This window comes from Lolium rigidum, chromosome 5 (assembly GCF_022539505.1).
Source record: "Lolium rigidum isolate FL_2022 chromosome 5, APGP_CSIRO_Lrig_0.1, whole genome shotgun sequence".
NCBI classification, from domain to species: domain Eukaryota; kingdom Viridiplantae; phylum Streptophyta; class Magnoliopsida; order Poales; family Poaceae; genus Lolium; species Lolium rigidum.
Genome location: NC_061512.1, coordinates 108,419,023 through 108,427,388, shown reverse-complemented (window position 1 = coordinate 108,427,388; position 8,366 = coordinate 108,419,023).

Genomic DNA, 8,366 nt, shown 5'->3' with positions numbered 1-8,366 from the left:
GTGCATAACCGGCAACAAATGTGTAAACTGCTATTCTTCTACTGCTGTACAGATTTGAGATCGTAACGCTTCTGTACAGTGATTTCGAGCATAGACGTGCATAAACGATTGTGGAGCCACCGACGATCGAAGAACCTTGCAAGTCTTATATATGTAAAGATTAAAAAACACTAAAGGGCATGATCATCATTTATCATCAAGTTTATTGGTGTAGCAATAGTGGTTGCTAGGAAGGTGGCTTTGAGTTCATTGATTTATTTGTTTTATAAATATATGCTAATATAATAATAAAATAAATGGCTAAGGTGGACTTGGTATTCATGATCTTGAAGTTAAGAACAGGGCATTGCTAGAAAAATGTCTGGCCAGGTTATTAACTGAGGATGATATATGGCAACAACTATCAAGGAAAAAATATGTGGGTTCAAAAACAATATCCCAAGTCTATTGGAAACCCGGAGATTCTCACTTTTGGGTTGGCATTATGACAACTAAGAAGCTCTTTTTCTCATTTGGTTCGTTCTCCATAAGGAATGGGGTGGAGATTAGGTTATGTGAAGATAGATGGTTGGGAACAACAACTCTTCGAGAACAATATCCAGCCTTGTACAATATTATTCGTTATAAGGGAGACACCTTGCGGAAGGTTATGGAAACTTCTCCTCCCACCATGACATTCAGACGTGATCTAATTGGCCCCCGTCTGACTAGTTGGAATGAATTGCTACAGAGGTTAGTTTCAATACAACTAGCTCAGGGGACTGATGAATTTCGATGGAACCTAACCAAGAACGGTGTTTTCTCGGTCAATTCAATGTATAAGACGCTTACCATTCCAAGTCAACCGATTTTCAATAATAAATACATTTAGAAGATGAAGATACCACTAAAAATAAAAGTCTTTGAGTGGTACCTTTGTCATGGTGTGATTTAAACTAAAGACAACTTTGTTAAACGCAATTGGCACAGTTGTAAGAAATGTGTTTTTTGTCATGAAGATGAGACAATAAAACACCTTTTTTCATCTGTCAGTTTGCTAGATCTATATGGTCAATCACTCATATGGGTTCTACCTTATACCCGCCTCGTACTTGCAAATATATTTGGCAATTGGCTAAATGGGGTAGATACTAGGTATAGAACGCTTATCAGAGTGGGCACGGTTGCAGTCGTATGGACGCTTTGGCTATGTAGGAATGACAAGGTTTTCAATGACAAGAATTCTTCTCTCATGCAGGTCATTTACCGATGTGCGGCTTTGCTCCATTCATGGTCGTCACGTCAACGTTTGGAGGATCGACACATCTTTATGGAGGTGTCTAGACGGTTGGAGAACACGGCCAATGAGTTTACTTTCCAACATGGATGGCTGCATAGGCGGATTGAAGCCAACGAAGTTTAATCTAGTTGGCTCTTTTTATCTGCCTTTATAATTTATTTGTTTTCAGACTTGATACTGAAACGGTTGTGTGCATCTTAGTTATACAAAGGTTGGTGTAATGCTTGAATATTTTGAGTAACGAAGCAGCCTTTGTAAAATAATAATAAAATAAATCGTTGTGTATTATTTTAATGAAGATGGAGTATGAACCTCCTTTCAAGAAAAAAAAACATACACAGACATGGTAGACGATTGACTAACTTCCGTTGACTGAGTTGATTATGCCGCTAGTGAAGCCACTAGCGCATACGGCATTACGGCATACATGACTTGTTGCTACAGTGTAGTAGGTGTAGCATGCCGTGTTTCATTTGCAGAGAATTGTTACAGACAAAAAAATGAAAACGGGTGTGGCGTGTACGTGGAGTGTCAACCTAGCTTACTCGGAGTATAGATAGCAACATTGGTACTTCTACATGCTTATCTACGCGAGCCCGAGTACGTAGGCGTGCTGATGTAACAGTGATCGAGCCACGACGGACACGGAAAGGCGTGTCTGTCCGGTTGACCGGAGCGTTAATTTTCTGCGAAGCACGATGGAGGCCAAGTAGTCTACGCAGAGGCAATTGATGAAACGACCAACTATATATTGTCGCTTTAGTAGCGTAAACCTACTCAATTTTTGTTTGTTCTGCACAAACAACTATCTGTACAATAAGAGCATCTCCAGTCGCCTCCCTCCAAGCGCTCCCTAACCGCGCCGGATTGAGATGTTTGGGGGACGTGTTTTGTTCGTGCCGCGTTTGGGGAACGTCGCTCCCCAGCCGCGTCCCCCAAACGCCGCCCCCAAACATTAAAAATACTGCTTTTTGACATTTTTATTTTAATTTCACAAACTAATACATAATTGGGAACTTGGTTTACAGGAAGACACAGTTTGGAACATGGTTTTCCACAAACTAATACATAGTTTGAACCATGGTGGACATAAATATAAAATTTTGCAAAAAAACTAAACCTAACTAGGCCGTGCATCGAAGGTTTCATGTGTTCGCTGCTGATGCGTGTAGTTGACACGTCCGTTGGGAACCCCAAGAGGAAGGTGTGATGCGCACAGCGGCAAGTTTCCCTCAGTAAGAAACCAAGGTTTAATCGAACCAGTAGGAGTCAAGAAGCACGTTGAAGGTTGATGGCGGCGGGATGTAGTGCGGCGCAACACCAGAGATTTCGGCGCCAACGTGGAACCTGCACAACACAACCAAAGTACTTTGCCCCAACGAAACAGTGAGGTTGTCAATCTCACCGACTTGCTGTAACAAAGGATTAACCGAATTGTGTGGAAGATGATTGTTTGCGAGAGAAAACGAGTAAAACAAGTATTGCAGCAGATTTGTATTTCAGTATTAAAAGAATGGACCGGGGTCCACAGTTCACTAGAGGTGTCTCTCCCATAAGATAAAAGCATGTTGGGTGAACAAATTACGGTCGGGCAATTGACAAATAGAGAGGGCATAACAATGCACATACATGGCATGATAAGTATAGTGAGATTTAATTGGGCATTACGACAAAGTACATAGACCGCCATCCAACCGCATCTATGCCTAAAAAGTCCACCTTCAGGTTATCGTCCGAACCCCTTCCAGTATTAAGTTGCAAAGCAACGGACAATTGCATTAAGTATGGTGCGTAATGTAATCAACAACTACATCCTCGGACATAGCGCCAATGTTTTATCCCTAGTGGCAACAAGCACAACACAACCTTAGAACTTTCTCGTCATCGTCCCGGTGTCAATGCGGGCATGAACCCACTATCGAGCATAAATACTCCCTCTTGGAGTTAAAAGCAAAAACTTGGCCAGAGCCTCTACTAGTAACGGAGAGCATGCAAGATCATAAACAACACATATGTAATAACTTGATAATTAACATAACATGGTATTCTCTATCCATCGGATCCCGACAAACACAACATAGAGTATTACAGATAGATGATCTTGATCATGTTAGGCAGCTCACAAGATCCAACAATGAAGCACAATGAGGAGAAGACAACCATCTAGCTACTGCTATGGACCCATAGTCCAGGGGTGAACTACTCACTCATCACTCCGGAGGCGACCATGGCGGTGTAGAGTCCTCCGGGAGATAAATCCCCTCTCCGGCAGGGTGCCGGAGGAGATCTCCAGAATCCCCCGAGATGGGATCGGCTGCGGCGGCGTCTCAGTAAGGTTTTCCGTATCGTGGTTTTTCGCCTCAGGGTTTCGCGACGGAGGCTTTAAGTAGGCGGAAGGGCAGAGTCGGGGGCCTGACGAGGGGCCCACACCACAGGGCGGCGCGGGCCCCCCTTGGCCGCGCCGCCATGTGGTTTGGCCACCTCGTGGCCCCACTTCGTATGCTCTTCGGTCTTCTGGAAGGTTCGTGGCGAAATAGGCCCCTGGGTCTTTGTTTCGTCCAATTCCGAGAATATTTCGTTACTAGGATTTCTGAAACCAAAAACAGCGAGAAAACGAGAACCGGCACTTCGGCATCTTGTTAATAGGTTAGTTCCGGAAAATGCACGAATATGACATAAAGTGTGCATAAAACATGTAGGTATCATCAATAATATGGCATAGAACATAAGAAATTATCGATACGTCGGAGACGTATCAAGCATCCCCAAGCTTAGTTCCGCTCGTCCCGAGCAGGTAAAACGATAACAAAGATAATTTACTGAAGTGACATGCCATCATAACCTTGATCATTCTATTTGTAAACATATGTAGTGGATGCAGCGATCAAAACAATGGTAATGTCATGAGTAAACAAGTGAATCATAAAGCAAAGACTTTTCATGAATAGTACTTCAAGACAAGTATTAATAAGTCTTGCATAAGAGTTAACTCATAAAGCAATAAATCAAAGTAAAGGCATTGAAGCAACACAAAGGAAGATTAAGTTTCAGCGGTTGCTTTCAACTTGTAACATGTATATCTCATGGATAATTGTCAACATAGAGTAATATAATAAATGCAATATGCAAGTATGTAGGAATCAATGCATAGTTCACACAAGTGTTTGCTTCTTGAGGTGGAGAGAGATAGGTGAACTGACTCAACATAAAAGTAAAAAGAATGGTCCTTCAAAGAGGAAAGCATCGATTGCTATATTTGTGCTAGAGCTTTTATTTTGAAAACATGAAACAATTTTGTCAACGGTAGTAATAAAGCATATGAGTTATGTACATTATATCTTACAAGTTGCAAGCCTCATGCATAGTATACTAATAGTGCCCGCACCTTGTCCTAATTAGCTTGGACTACCGGATCTTTGCAATGCACATGTTTTAACCAAGTGTCACAATGGGGTACCTCCATGCCGCCTGTACAAAGGTCTAAGGAGAAAGCTCGCATTTTGGATTTCTCGCTTTTGATTATTCTCAACTTAGACATCCATACCGGGACAACATGGACAACAGATAATGGACTCCTCTTTAATGCATAAGCATGTGGCAACAATTATTATTCTCATATGAGATTGAGGATATATGTCCAAAACTGAAACTTCCACCATGATTCATGGCTTTAGTTAGCGGCCCAATGTTCTTCTCTAACAATATGCATGTTCCAACCATAAAGGTGGTAGATCTCTCTTACTTCAGTACAAGACGGACATGCATAGCAACTCACATGATATTCAACAAAGAATAGTTGATGGCGTCCCCGGAAAACATGGTTATCGCACAACAAGCAACTTAATAAGAGATAAAGTGCATAAGTACATATTCAATACCACAATAGTTTTTAAGCTATTTGTCCCATGAGCTATATATTGCAAAGGTGAATGATGGAATTTTAAAGGTAGCACTCAAGCAATTTACTTTGGAATGGCGGATAAATACCATGTAGTAGGTAGGTATGGTGGACACAAATGGCATAGTGGTTGGCTCAAGGATTTTGGATGCATGAGAAGTATTCCCTCTCGATACAAGGTTTAGGCTAGCAAGGTTATTTGAAACAAACACAAGGATGAATGGTACAGCAAAACTCACATAAAAGACATATTGTAAACATTATAAGACTCCATACCGTCTTCCTTGTTGTTCAAAACTCAATACTAGATGTTATCTAGACTCTAGAGAAACCAAATATGCAAACCAAATTAGCAAGCTCTAAGTATTTCTTCATTAATGGGTGCAAAGTATATGATGCAAGAGCTTAAACATGAGCACAACAATTGCCAAGTATCAAATTATCCAAGACATTTTAGAGTTACTACATGTAGTATTTTCCAATTCCAACCATATAACAATTTAACGAAGAAGAAACTTCGCCATGAATACTAAGAGTAGAGCCTAAGGACATATTTGTCCATATGCTACAGCGGAGCGTGTCTCTCTCCCACAAAGTGAATGCTAGGATCCATTTTATTCAAACAAAACAAAAAACAAAAACAAACCGACGCTCCAAGCAAAGTGCATAAGATGTGACGGAATAAAAATATAGTTTCAGGGGAGGAACCTGATAATGTTGTCGATGAAGAAGGGGATGCCTTGGGCATCCCCAAGCTTAGACGCTTGAGTCTTCTTAAAATATGCAGGGGTGAACCACCGGGGCATCCCCAAGCTTAGAGCTTTCACTCTCCTTGATCATATTGCATCATACTCCTCTCTTGATCCTTGAAAACTTCCTCCACACCAAACTCGAAACAACTCATTAGAGGGTTAGTGCATAATAAAAATTCACATGTTCAGAGGTGACACAATCATTCTTAACACTTCTGGACATTGCATAAAGCTACTGGACATTAATGGATCAAAGAAATTCATCCAACATAGCGAAAGAGGCAATGCAAAATAAAAGGCAGAATCTGTCAAAACAGAACAGTCCGTAAAGATGGATTTTATTAGGCCACCAGACTTGCTCAAATGAAAATGCTCAAATTGAATGAAAGTTGCGTACATATCTGAGGATCATGCACGTAAATTTTCTTAATTTTCTGAGCTACCTACAGGGAGGTAGACCCAGATTCGTGACAGCAAAGAAATCTGGAACTGCGCAGTAATCCAAATCTAGTACTTACTTTACTATCAAAGACTTTACTTGGCACAACAAAACTCAAAACTAAGATAAGGAGAGGTTGCTACAGTAGTAAACAACTTACAAGACTCAAATATAAAACAAAAATACTGTAGTAAAAACATGGGTTATCTCCCAATAAGTTCTTTCTTTATAGCCATTAAGATGGGCTCAGCAGTTTTAATGATGCACTCGCAAGAAATAGTATTTGAAGCAAAAGAGAGCATCGAGAGGCAAATTCAAAACACATTTAAGTCTAAAATGCTTCCTATGCATAGGAATCTTGTAAATAAACAAGTTCATGAAGAGCAAACTAACAAGCATAGGAAGATAAAACAAGTGTAGCTTCAAAAATTTCAGCACATAGAGAGGTGTTTTAGTAACATGAAAATTTCTACAACCATATTTTCCTCTCTCATAATAATTTTCAGTAGCATCATGAGCAAACTCAACAATGTAACTATCACATAAAGCATTCTTATCATGAGTCTCATGCATAAAATTATTACTCTCCACGTAAGCACAATAAATTTTATTAGTTGTAGTGGGAGCAAATTCAACAAAGTGGCTATCATCATATATAGGAGGCATATTGTAATCATAAAAGAAAATTTTCTACTCAATGCTTGGGGGACTAAAAAGATCATGCTCATCAGAGCCAGCTTCCCCAAGCTTAGAATTTTCCATAGCATTAGCAACAATGGTGTTCAAAGCATCCATAGTAATAACATTCCCATTAGCATGCATATAAAGTTCCATGGGTTTTTTAATTCTCTCTTCAAACACATCATGTCCTAATTCAAGATAAAGTTCATAAAGATCTCTCATATTTTTGTTGTTTTCCATTATGGTTAACTAGTGAGATAAAAACATGCATGATATTAAGTAAAGTAAAACAAGTAACTAATTTTTTTGTGTTTTTGATATAGCAAACAAGATAGCAAATAAAGTAAAACTAGCAACTAATTTTTTTGTATTTTGATTTAGTGCAGCAAACAAAGTAGTAAATAAAACTAAGCAAGACAAAAACAAAGTAAAGAGATTGGGAAGTGGAGACTCCCCTTGCAGCGTGTCTTGATCTCCCCGGCAACGGCGCCAGAAATTTGCTTGATGCGTGTAGTTGACACGTCCGTTGGGAACCCCAAGAGGAAGGTGTGATGCACACAGCGGCAAGTTTCCCTCAGTAAGAAACCAAGGTTTAATCGAACCAGTAGGAGTCAAGAAGCACGTTGAAGGTTGATGGCGGCGGGATGTAGTGCGGCGCAACACCAGAGATTCCGGCGCCAACGTGGAACCTGCACAACACAACCAAAGTACTTTGCCCCAACGAAACGAGTGAGGTTGTCAATCTCACCGGCTTGCTGTAACAAAGGATTAACCGAATTGTGTGGAAGATGATTGTTTGCGAGAGAAAACGATAAAACAAGTATTGCAACGAGATTTGTATTTCGGTATTAAAAGAATGGACCGGGGTCCACAGTTCACTAGAGGTGTCTCTCCCATAAGATAAAAGCATGTTGGGTGAACAAATTACAGTCGGGCAATTGACAAATAGAGAGGGCATAACAATGCACATACATGGCATGATAAGTATAGTGAGATTTAATTGGGCATTACGACAAAGTACATAGACCGCCATCCAACTGCATCTATGCCTAAAAAGTCCACCTTCAGGTTATCGTCCGAACCCCTTCCAGTATTAAGTTGCAAAGCAACAGACAATTGCATTAAGTATGGTGCGTAATGTAATCAACAACTACATCCTCGGACATAGCGCCAATGTTTTATCCCTAGTGGCAACAGCACAACACAACCTTAGAACTTTCTGTCAATGCAGGCATGAACCCACTATCGAGCATAAATACTCCCTCTTGGAGTTAAAAGCAAAAACTTGGCCGGAGCCTCTACTAGTAACGGAGAGCA